This window comes from Chenopodium album, chromosome 7 (assembly GCF_948465745.1).
Source record: "Chenopodium album chromosome 7, dcCheAlbu1.1, whole genome shotgun sequence".
Taxonomy (NCBI): Eukaryota; Viridiplantae; Streptophyta; class Magnoliopsida; order Caryophyllales; family Amaranthaceae; genus Chenopodium; species Chenopodium album.
In genome coordinates this window covers 11,723,866-11,737,193 of record NC_137840.1, presented here as the reverse complement: position 1 = coordinate 11,737,193, position 13,328 = coordinate 11,723,866, and positions in this window count along the sequence as shown.

Sequence of the window (13,328 nt, the reverse complement as noted above, 5' to 3'; positions counted from 1 at the left end):
TTCCTACGTGTAAAATTCTATGTTTTTAACTCATTACGGATGGTCTTTCCAATGAGATCTTTTTTATGCATATGACAATACTATTAATCAAAATTACGCACATGAAATACTTAGAACGTTTCGAGTCTCATCCACTCATTCTAAATCATTGCCGAAAAAAAATTCAGGAATTAAAATAGAAATGCTCCCCAGTGGAGTCGCCAAAAATTGTAGGGAATATTTCAAGCGTTAATCCCCTAGATTGAACCCCACTATGATCATACACTAAAGTACGGTAGCGTCCAAAAGGGAAGAAGATAGAGCAAAAGAGTCGCCAACAAGTTTTTTAGGAACTAGTAAACCGTTTACGAGGTAAAGGTTACACCCCTTAACGATCCAGGAGATCGTCAACTCCAATAGGTCTTGAACCATGACTGGTAGTTCGGGGATGAAGGTACAAATCCAACCAAAAAGAGATTGAACCTGCCCTATAGTAGGCCTCTACTTTATTCTGATCGTAATCATGTGCGCTTTCTGACTAACATGCAATCAATAGGATTAACCCTAAACCCGTTTAACTATGTTGGTTGAATATTAATGCACAAATAAATCTATTATTGGCGATCACTTGAATTATAATCATATTAACCCTAACAAGATTATTAATTATCTTATTAAGCGTGATTAAAAGTACCAATTCCCTTTAAACATGCATAAAAGGTGTAATCAAGCAATAACAATAAAATATATCAAGCAACATAATTATAATAATAATAAAAATTAAAATAATCATGTTCATGTTAAAGCATATAATAGCAAGATCATAGGCATAATACTTACAAGATTAATAACAAACCCTAGCATGTCATTAAACATATAAAAATCATATATTTAGCCCTAACATGATACTTACAATCATAAATATTAGGAATAACATAGGAAGCATCATACTTTTAATCATACTTAATATTAAAGTTACCTTAGACATGATACTAGGAATTTATTGTTGTCACCCTAAACATCAAATTAAGGAAAACATCCTAACATGATACTAGGAATCAAAATAACAATCTAAGCATGATTTCTATATCATAATATCAATTAAACCATTAAAGTACTTACTTGGATGCCTCGTACCTCTTTCTAATAACAAAATACACGCGTTAGTAACTTCAAGGAAAATAATAAGCAACAATTAAATTAAATAATGGAAAGAAAGATTTGGGACCAAACCCTCAGAAATTAAACCTTTCACGTCTAAGGCGAAGGCAACTTCGAATATGGCTAGGTGTTTCTAGTGCTAATGTATGAGGAATTGTGTATTTGAGAGAAGCTAGTTTAGAAAAAGAGAGAGAGAGTAATCAAGAATGTCTTGATGAGAGTTGGTGAAAGAGAGAATAAGAATTGATGAGAATTGGTTGTTGATGAAAACTGGTTATCAAAAATGGAGTTTTTAGCACGTTATTTATAGAGAAAATCAGCCAAAAAGATAAAATATCAAAACAGAGTTTTGGCGCACGTAAAATCGAATTAGCGCCAGGCGCCAACATTAGCGTCAGGCGCTAACATTAGCGTCAGGCGCCAAGCGTAGTGCCGGGCACCAACATTAGCGCCAGGCGCCAAGCGTAGCGCCGGGCGCCAACATTAGCGCCAGGCGCTACAGCTGGCGTTTGGCGCTGATTCAGAAAATCACGCGTTTTCTTAAAATCAGAAAAAAAAAATTGCCGTACAGGAGGATAAAATCGTATTTTCCTCAAAAATGCTCTTTGATTTTAATTAAAACTCTGAAAAGTCAACAAAAGTCAATTTATCAATGCTAATTGAATTAGGAATGAAAAGAACCTTCTAGAAGAATCTAGAAGACTAAAACCATTCCTAATTGCATTAGGAATGATAAATCTATATTAGGCCCTCCCCTAGATCATTGGGCCGCATATAAGGCTTAAATCGGGCCCAGTTTAGTAAATTGGCTATAACTTCCTCAATATTCATCGGAATTGGGCTTATAATATATCGTTGGATAGATCTTGTCAAGCCCCATCCAACCACACCACTATTGGACCCATATCACGGACCAACCAAACTGGATTAGCTTTTTTCTTAAAATAAGTTTTCAAAAACAGAGAGAAGAGAAAAGAAATTAAAACTATCCGCAACACTAAACTTTCCACACTTTCACTTCATTCAATTATGATTCGACGCAAAAGGTACTCATCACTGGGTTTGGTTTTGGGGAGACACAAATGGGTGTCTACAACGAGTATTGTTTTATCCTCTTTCTACAAGGCTTGGATGAATGCGGCGAACAAAGGAGAGATAAATAAGGCTTGATCACAAAATCAAGCCGCTTTGTCCCACAATTAACCTAAGCCTTTGATGTATTCGGCCACTACTACTCCTTCCAATGGCCAAAACAAAGGAGGGACAAGAAAGTTAGACTTCTCCTCATCGCCTAAGGCTCGTTCAAGGGAGCCAAAAAGAAAGGCTCCACCTAAACCCACGCAACAGGGTGTGAGGATTAAGGAACCTTCACCAAATCCTCGCAAAGAGGCTCCAACAAATGACAAAGGAAAAGGGAAAATAATTGAAAAAGCCCCTATTCCAAGGTTTAAGAAGAACGTTTGGGTTAAGAAGAAGACCGAAGGGGAAAGCTCTAAGGTTGCCAAAAATACTGCAATGGAAACTACTCCTCCGTCCACCGTGACAATCGAGGATACAGTAAAACCTTAGAGTGTTACACAATTATTAATAGTTTTAATTCGAATAAAGTGTAATCACTACTATGTTTTTTTTAATTATTATCTAGTTCGATGATGTTTTTTTATTTTGAATGGAATAAAATGAGCTTTATTTATTTTTTTTTATTTATATGTCCAAATCATAAAGATTGCTACGTATTTGTATCACGAAATCAGGTCTTTGCGTAGTTCTTTGTAACATTATTACATTTTTTTATTTTTCTTTAATTCCATTTGTAGAAATTAAAAGAAAAATTAATCAAGCTTTGTTTATCAATCATAAATCAAAGTTTAATTTTTTTTTCTGAGTATATGATGATTTAGAAACGCCCCCCTTTCTTTTATCACAAGTTAAAATCGAGATTTTATTTTAGCGTAAAATTTTGGGCTCACAGTTCGTCATCAGGTGGAGCGCGCAACATCCAAGTTTGCGCGTGCCTGTCATGCGCAACTCCAAGGTTGCTCGTGCCTGCCTCGAGCAACTGATTTAGTTGCGTGTGACATCCGCGCACAATTGTTCTAGTTGCGCGCGACACCTGTGCTATGAGTGTAATTTTTTTTAATCATATTTTTACCCCTCAAGTGTGAAGACTTTTTCGTGATGTTCGAAAAAATCTGAACACTTTGAATGGTATATATTTTTTTAATTACCCCCCCCCCCCCCCCCCGCCCAAGTGTTGTGAACTTTACTGTGGTGTTCGGTTAAGTTCATAACACTTAGAATCTTTATTTGAATTCTAAAACAAAAGGTTTAATTTGTTTAATGAATGAACGAGTTTATCCGGATTTCATATGTAATAATTTTTGAGTCGATCAATGTTTATTAATTGGCGAATTTCATCATCCCCAATAACCATTAATCTAACAGCTCCTCCTGATAGACTTTCAATTACGCGGTAAGGTCCTATCCAATTAGGTTTGAATTTCCCTCTTAGATCAGTTGTGGACCCCTAACCTCTTTTAGTACAAAGTCACCTTCTTTAATATTTTGGGGTCGTACCCTTTTGTTAAAATGTCGCGCAATGCGTCGTTGGTAGACTTGTACATGATGCAAGCTATTAATCGTCGTTTGTCGAGAAATAAAAGCTCTTCATACCTCGCTCTTATCCATTCAGCTTCCGGCAGCTTACTTTTGAGTACGATGAGTAGGGATGGTACTTCCAGTTCAACTGGTTGAACTGCATCCATTCTGTAAACTAGGGAGTATGGAGTTACTCCTATTGATGTTCGTATGGATGTTCTATAACCCCATAGAGCAAAGTGTAGTTTATTTGGCTAGTCTTTGTAATTTTCTTCCATTTTCTTAATGATGATTGTTATGTTTTTATTTTTCGATTCTACAGCTTCGTTCATTTGAGGTCTATATGGAGATGAGTGATGATGTTTTACTTTATAACAAGCTAAGAGGGTCTCTACTTCTGCTTTTAATTGAGATCCCTGATCACTAATTAGTTCGTATGGACCTCCATATCTAGAAAATATGTTTCGCTCGAGAAACTTTTCGACATGTTTAGAAGTGATATTTACGTAAGAAGCAGCCTCGATCCATTTTGTAAAGTAATCGATGGCTACTAGTATGTACTCGTGTCCTCCTATTCCAATTGGAGAAATTTTGCCAATTATGTCAATTCCCCAAGTCGAGAAAGGCCAAGGGGAAGTGAGGTTGTACAGTTTGGATGGTGTTAGATGTTTTAAGTTATAAAGCATTTGGCACTCCGGACATTTCTTGACATATTGTATGCAATCATGTTCCATAGTGGACCAATAGTACCCTTGCCGTGAGATTATTTTAGCAAGCATTTTTCTGTTCATGTGAGGTCCACAAACACCTTTGTGAATGTCTTCCATAAAGCGTGTGGATTCTGGTTGGTCAATACACAATAAGCTTTGACCATTAGGTCTCTTTTTGCATAATTGACCATTTAATATACCATATTGGGCTGCGAGTATTCTCAAGGCTCGTTGGTCTTTTGATGAACTATTTTCAGGATATGTGCCATGCGTAATATACTGGAGGATATGATCATACCAAGGATTGTCTCCTTCGATGTCATTTATTTCCTCTATTGCGTTGCAATACGCTGGTTCTTCTCTTCTATCAACGCATAATGGTATCATATTTAAGTGATCTGGAATGTTGATCATTGAGGCTAATTTTGCTAGCGCATCGGCAAATTGATTATCATCCCTTGGGAGATATTTGAAATCAATATGTTCAAAATGCTCGATGAGTTGCTCTAGGTGTGCTTGGTATAATATCATTGTGGAGTTCTTTATTTTCCATTTTTTGAGTATATGATTTATTATCGAGCTAGAATCTCCATATAACTCTAATATTTTCACACATATGCTAGCTGCTACTTCTAGTCCAATAATGCACGCTTCACATTCCGTGGCATTATTATTATCCTCAAAGTCTAGTTTAACAGAGATTGGAGTATATGCTCCCTTTGGACTTATGAGTAACACTCCCACACCACATCCTTTTTTATTGGATGCACCGTCAAAGTACATTACCCATTTGTCATCTTGCGTCATGAGAATCTCTTCATTCAGAAGATGAGTAGATTCTTCATGACTTGTTTGAATAGGATGTTGGGCCATAAAATAAGATATGAATTTCATCCCTTTTATTGACTTTTCGGGGATATATTTTAGTTCGAATTCGGCCAACATTACCAACCACTTGGATATTCTTCCTTGTTTGGGTGGTTGTTCAAACAAATACTTTATTTTATTTTGTTGCGAAATCACATGAGTAGTGTGTGGTAACATATAATGTCGTATTTTTTTAGTTGCCCACACCAATGCTAAACTTGTTTTTTCCAAGGTGTTGTATTTTGTTTCATATTGAATGAATTTTTTACTTATGTAATATATTGCATGCTTGACTTTTTCTACCTCTTGTGCTAACATGGCTCCTGTGGTCGTATCTGTGACTATGATGTATAGCCTAAGAGGTAGTTGGGGTACTAGTGGCGATAAAACTGGTGGACTTTTGAGATAATCTTTGATTTTCTCGAAGGCCTTTTGGCATTGATCGTCCATTCATGTTTTTCCTCTTTTTACAATTTTTTAAATATCGGCTCACAAGTCATAGTCAATTTGTTGATGAATCAAATTTTGTACTGTATTTTACCAAGGAACCCCCTAATTTATTTTTCTTTTTGAGGGGGAGGCATGTCAACAATTGCCTTTATTTTAGAGGGATCAATCTCAATACCGCGTGTGCTTACTACGTATCCGAGTAACTTGCCAGAAGTTACTCCGAAGGCGCATTTTTGTGGATTCAATCGCATTTTCTATTCTTTTATACGTGTGAAGAATTTGCGTAAAGCTTTTATATATTCCATTCTATCTTTGGACTTTACTATCATATCATCCACATACAATTCTATTTCTTTATGCATCATATCATGCAAGAGAGTCGTAGCCGTTCTTTGGTATGTAGCTCCTGCATTTTTTAGACAAAATGGCATGATTGTATAGCAATATGTACCCCAAGGGGTGATAAAGCATGTCTTTTCTTCGTCTTCTTTTGCCATTAGAATTTGGTGGTAAACAGCGTATCCTACCATAAAGGATAACATCGCATGTTCATTGTTGTTATTTACCAATATGTTAATATGAGGTAGAGGAAAATTGTCTTTAGGGCTAGCCTTGTTAAGGTCCCCAAAGTCGACACACATGCGAACTCGTCCATCCTTTTTAGGGAATAGGACGATGTTCGCTACCCATTCTGGGTAATAACATACGCGAATGAAATCTGCGTCTAACTGTTTTTGTACTTCTTCTTTTATTTTCAGAGCGACATCAGGTTTCATTCGTCGAAGTTTTTGTTTTACTTGTTTAGAAGTAGGGTTCAAGGGAATGGTATGTTCCGCAATTTCCTTATCTATTCCAGGCATATCCTTGTATGACCAAACGAACACGTCTTCGAATTCTTTTAGCGTCAATATGAGGATCGATCGCTCTTCCAGATTTAAAGTTAAGCCAATTTTGACTTCCCTTTTGTTCTCATTGGTTCCTATATTGATTGTTTCAATTTCTTCAATTATAGGGTTCTTTTTTCTCGTTCATTCATTAATTCAACCAATTTTTTAATATTATCATCTTTGTTAGATTGATTGTTATAGCATTCAAAAGATTCAAGAGAAGGCATATACTCGGAAAAAAAGCTCATATTATTGAAATCAAACGAAAGTACTGTAGGCACCAAAATATATATAAGTGCCACATTGGATATTATATGGATCAAAGTCAAGGTATTGACTTTTAATTAATTAACTGATTTGGGTAAAATAACTCAAATTAGCCCATTTTAAATAGTGTTATATTATTGTCAAGCCCGACATCCAATGCACATCATCAAACCCTAATCCTAGCGGTATTTCACTCTATAAATAGAGCTTTCTCTACTTCATTGAGAGGGAAAAAACAAAAACAGAAAGAAAAACCTAGAGAGAAACTTAGAGAGAAAACTTAGAGAGAAACCTAGAGAAAACAAGGAGAATCAAATACAAAAAAAAAAAAGCCTCTCAAATACTCTAAACCTCTTTAAAGAAAATCGGACATCAGATACTCTAAATCTCTCCAGAGAAAACCCCTCATCAAATACTCTAAACCATTTTAGAGAAAACATCTCAAAGCCTAGAAGAAGAACAACAAGCATTCGACGTGCCGTTCTACTCTAGAAGATCACCCGTGGAAGAGATCAAGCCTCGACGCCCTCAACACGAAGGAAAGAAGAACCTCAAATCATCAAGAACATCACCGGTTCAGCCTCTACATCAAAAAGTCATTGATTGAGATCAAGCCTCGTCGACCCTCAATCAAGAATACAAGTCAAAGGTCTACATCAACAACAAGTCAAAGGTCTACATCAACAATAAGTCAAAATTCTGCATCAAATCTTCGATTGAGATCAAGCCTCGACGGCCCTCGTTCGAGAATCAAGTCAATTCATGAATTACGTCAAAGTCAAAGTGGAGATCGAATCAGAGGATCAAATTAGAGATTGTACCCAAAATTATCAAATTAATAAAATTAACACTTTGTTTCATTTTTTTTGAATCTATATATTGCAGATTTAACAATTTGGGTTTACAAATTTGGTACGCTCGGTGGGACGATTTCTACCTCTCATCTCTTTCTCCACGAATCAAAATGATGAAGCACGTAGAAGAAATGATGACAAAAGACGAAGCACAAGACGACGTCGTCAATATCATGGCAATTGAAGCAAAAACCATCAAGAAGGAGTTAGCGAATATGAAGCTACTTCTTGAGAAATTCGTCAAGGACAGCGAAGAAAAGGGGGCACAAATAAAGCTCCAAAGCGAACAAATTGCTGCACTCGAAAGAAGACTCGAGAAGCGCCCAATTGAAGAAAGTGAAGACGATAGCAGCGAGTCAGAACTTAGCACAAAGACAAAGCTTAGTTCAAGAGGTGAAAAGCCCCATGTTGATTCGTTCAGCTTCCAAGCAATCCAAGAGATGATAGTCAATGTTATCAAGCAATAGCTCAGTAGAGAAGTCAACAAAGATGGTCGCTATAGCAAACCTTACACCAAGAGGATTGACAAAATGAGAATTCCAAGCGGTTATCAACCACGAAATTCCAACAATTTGACGGGACGGGCAACCCTAAGCAACATATTGCACACTTCATAGAGACCTGCAATAATGCTGGGACATCGGGAGATTTGCTCGTTAAGAAGTTTGTCCGCTCTCTCAAGAGTGTTGCTTTCGATTGGTACACAGACCTACCTCGAAAATCCATCAACAGTTGGGAGCAAATGGAAGAGATGTTCCTCGATCGCTTCTTCAGCACTCGGCGCGTTGTCAGCATGACTGAGTTGACACAAACCAACCAGTTGGAAGATGAACCAGTCGTAGACTACATCAATCGATGGCGAGGATTAAGCCTTCAATGCAAAGATCATTTGTCCGAAAATTCGGTAGTCGAGATGTGCATCCAAGGCATGGGTTGGGATCTTGCTTATATTTTGCAAGGAAGCAAGCCCAAAACATTCCAAGACTTGGCGACTCGAGCTCATGAGATGGAGTTTACGATAGCCAATCGTGAAGACGGATCTGATTAGACGATCATCAACATCCAAAGGGGGCAAAGATGAAAAAACGGTCCTCAAAGCTCCTAAGCAAGAGCCTAAACTGCATAACAAAAAAAAAAACAAAAAAAAAAAAGCAAAAATCACACAAAGTGAACTACGTTTGGCTTGATCCAAAAAGGAAATTTCAATTACTTATTGGTACGTAGGCATCTTGGATATAGAAAAATTTATTCAAGGGCAGCCATAAAAAAAATGATAAACTACAAGATTGGGGGCAAGTATTAATTTGTTTCGAGAAAGTAGAATGATATCATTTGGAGATTGGAGAAAGCTTTAAGCACTATACTTCACCAAGTTTGCTCGAGGATCTAGAGAAAGCTACAAGCACCAGAGATTCGCAAATTGATCAAACATGGACATTGGAGAAAGCTTTCAAGCACCAATAGTCCACCAAAATTCTTGAGATTCAAAAAAAGCTTCTAAGCACCAGAGATCATAAACTCAAAGTGTTGAAATGAAGATCGGAGAAAGCTACCAACCACCGGTCCACCAATATTCATCCGGAGAAAGCTTCCAAGCACTAAGATCATCTCAAAACATTAAATGCGAAGATTGGAGAGTCGTCTAAAAATTTTGAAGATCAGGAGAAGGCTGCCAAAGCACCAAAGATCTGGAACAAAAAAAAAAAAAAAAAAAAAGTCTTTTTCCATGGGCTCATTGAGGCTAAAATGATAACTCTTCGCCTACATGACGTTGCAAAGATGGTATGGCCCCTCAGTCTTCTTCCACCATGACTTGGTGTGGGTTATCTAGTGAGCAACGAACGTTAGAGAATGATTGTCTGCATTGTCGTTCACCAATTTTGATCATCGTCATCAATCCCGAGTGTGTACCGCCATCAAGAATTGCCAAATTCGTCCTCTTGAAATTAAATTTAAAAAAAAAAAAAAAAATTCTCGCTGATGTAAAAAAAAAGGTCACATGGATATCATGAGCCATCATGATAATAATTTTCTAGATAAAAAAAAAAAAAGAAAAAACGGAAAGGCAGTACGAAGTAGTGCAGCAACGAAGTTCCATGTACAACCTTCATCAACACTCGATCGGATGGGCAAACATGGTCCGATTTGGCTGAAAATTGATCACATGGTTGACAAAACATAGAGATACAAGTTGTACATTGTGATAGTGCAAATGTCTTCCGGTTCGTCACGAATGATGGCTGAACAGAAGCTTCATATTTGAGTTGTGTATTGCTTTGCGAGGCTCGTGTAGGTTGTATGCAGTACTTCAGGCTATACAGCTCCAAGTTTTCAAGTCTCGGGTTGCAAGGCTCGATCAAGTGACGCCACGAGGCTTCTCCACAAAGGATTGTTTATCGAGAGCTCTCCAAGGGGGCATCAATAGAGGCACAGTTGAACTTGGTGTATGTTAGGTGGTCTTCGACTATGCATCTCTTCACCTCCGTGATTGAAGGATGTAGCTCTCCATTGAACGAAGGGTGGAGTATCATCAAATCTGAAAAGAAAACAAACAAAAAAAACAAAATCATCAAGGCATCGACGAAGACAGCTTTGATGTGGTGTGGCGTGCGTGGCTTGGAAGCTCCCTCTAGTGTGGCATCAAAGTAGATGGTGTGGTGTGACAGCTTCTCCATACTGATGTCAAGATTGTGGTGTTCCTCTATGGCTACATGGTGGGTGTCAATTCGTGACCTTCGAGTAGCAGCGCTCCCTTCGCAGCGTACATCAAGTGTCCTCAATTGCGGCTCCCTTCATGGAAGGGCAACCTGCTCTACATGGCTCCAAGCGGCTTTCTCTATGCGTCTCCTCTACGTTGGGCATGTGAGGTTTATGCATCATCTTGATGGTATTTATAGACCGTGAAACAAAGCAATATCTAAGAGGATTGTTAAGGATCAATGTGGCAAAAAGGACTAAGAAGATAAGCAAGAACTTAATCATACTTATCTCCAACAAAAATATCTCAACAAGATAAATACTTATCTTTGAAAGTTGTTTAGCATTTTCGTGGCTACTATCACTGACAACTTGAGCCTTCAAGCTTATCCCCAAGTTGTTTTAAAAAAAAACAAAAAAAAATATCAAAAAAAAAAAAAAAAAGAAAAGAAATTGAAGTTGCAGAATGTTACTACCGTAAGATGCTATTAGGTGGTTAATCATGAATTCATGATTGGTTTCATACTATCATATATTAATCACATATGGGGCAATATGCTTTTGTTATGTACAACAAATAACTAGCCAAATTTGGTTGACAAAAATTAGCTGGATCTGTTTACAAAATAAGTTTCGAGCCCGATCACGATCAAACACTTCAAAGTCGTGTCCATGACCGATCTCGAAGGGGGAAATTTGTAGGCACTAAAATTTTATATAAGTGCCACATTGGATATTATATGGGTCAAAGTCAAGGTATTGAATCATGTTTATTTGAATTTTAATTAATTAACTGATTTGGGTGAAATAACTCAAATTAGCCCATTTTAAATAGTGTTATATTATTGTCAAACCTGACATCCAATGCACATCATCAAACCCTAACCCTAGGGGTGTTTCACTCTATAAATAGAGATTTCTCTACTTCATTGAGAGGGAAAAAACAAAAACAGAAAGAAAAACCTAGAGAGAAACTTAGAGAGAAAACTTAGAGAGAAACCTAGAGAAAACAAGGAGAATCAAATATGAAAAAAAAGCCTCACAAATACTCTAAACCTCTCTAAAGAAAATCTGTCATCAGATACTCTAAATCTCTCCAGAGAAAACCCCTCATCAAATACTCTAAACCATTTTAGAGAAAACATCTCAAAGCCTAGAAGAAGAACAACAAGCATTCGACGTGCTGTTCTACTCTAGAAGATCACCCAAGGAAGAGATCAAGCCTCGACAGCCCTCAACACGATGGAAAGAAGAACCTCAAATCATCAAGAACATCACCGGTTCAGCCTCTACATCAAAAAGTCATTAATCGAGATCAAGCCTCGTCGACCCTCAATCAAGAATACAAGTCAAAGGTCTACATCAACAACAAGTCAAAGGTCTATATCAACAATAAGTCAAAATTCTACATCAAATATTCGATCGAGATCAAGCCTCGACGGCCCTCGTTCGAGAATCAAGTCAATTCGTGAATTACGTCAAAGTCAAAGTGGAGATCGAATCAGAGGATCAAATTAGAGATTGTACCCAAAATTATCAAATTAATAAAATTAACACTTTGTTTCATTTGTTTTGAATCTATATATTGCAGATTTAACAATTTGTGTTTACAAGTACATCGAGAGAAGAATCCTTTTGGGATCTTCGTCCTTAGAACTAGAAAATAAAGACTTAGTAATGGCCACAAGGCCTAAAATTTTATCTCCCTTAAAATCTAAAGTGGATTCATCGTTAGATTTTTCAAACATCTTCCCTTCGCCAGTGATGATTTCCATTTAAAATATTTCCTCCATCCATGCTTAAAGGTCTCATTAGAAGGGGTGATCAACGAGGTTGGGTCAAAAGCTTCATCTTGGATGGCGTTCCGATTAGTCATTGTAGCAACATGGTTTTTCTCTAGTCCAAATAGCAAGTTGAATGCTTGCCTATCATAACACCCTAAAGTTGGGTGTTTTGATTGAACGATTTTGAAATCGTCATTCAAGAAGTAGCAATTGTGGAATATCTCGAATCCAGGCTTCTTGATACCTTCTAGAACTAGTGGTTCTGGAAAGTCATAGCATGGGTAATCCTCTCCCTCCCTAATGAATTGTCCATTAAGGGTTCGATTGTGGATGAGAGTAAAGTGATTATCTCTTTCTTATCGTTGTCTCTACGTGCTTTGATTTTAGCATTGTGAGATCCTAGTTCTTCTTTGGTTGGTTTGTATCCCAATCCAAAGGAGAAGCTTTTCTTTGGGATAGGAAGTATGAGAGACTTCTTCAATCCTATTCCCAAAGGCGTCCTCGGAAAGTAACTACTCTTGAATAAGATGTTGTTTACTATTGGGGCGAAGTATGGATCAAGCTTGAATGGTTCTTCAAGGCTCTCCTCCATTTCTAGTGTGCAAATCGCCTCCACGGAAAATCCCCATATGTCCTTTTCATCATTATCATGGTTTATTTCTTGAAGTGATTGATCATTTATTGTTATTTTGAGAGGAGAAGCATGATGGTCATAGGAAGACCTTGATAGTTCAACCTAACCATTTGATGAAGTGAGGATGGTATTGTACCAAGCTCATGTATCCAAGAACGTCTAAGAAGAAGATTGAATGTAGGTTTAATATCCATGATATTAAATTCAACCATCTTTTGAATTGAGCATGTGGTAATTGGCAGCTTAACAGTTCCACACACCGATCTCCTCGAGTTGTCATAGGCCCTAATGCTTTGTGTTGTTGATTGGAAGTCTTTTCTGGATTAAGGCCTAGGTATTTTTTTAGTTCGTAATGGGCATACATTTACAACTGACCCATTGTCCACCAAAGTAAGAGGGATATTGTATCCCTATCACCCCACAGTTAGTATAATGCATTG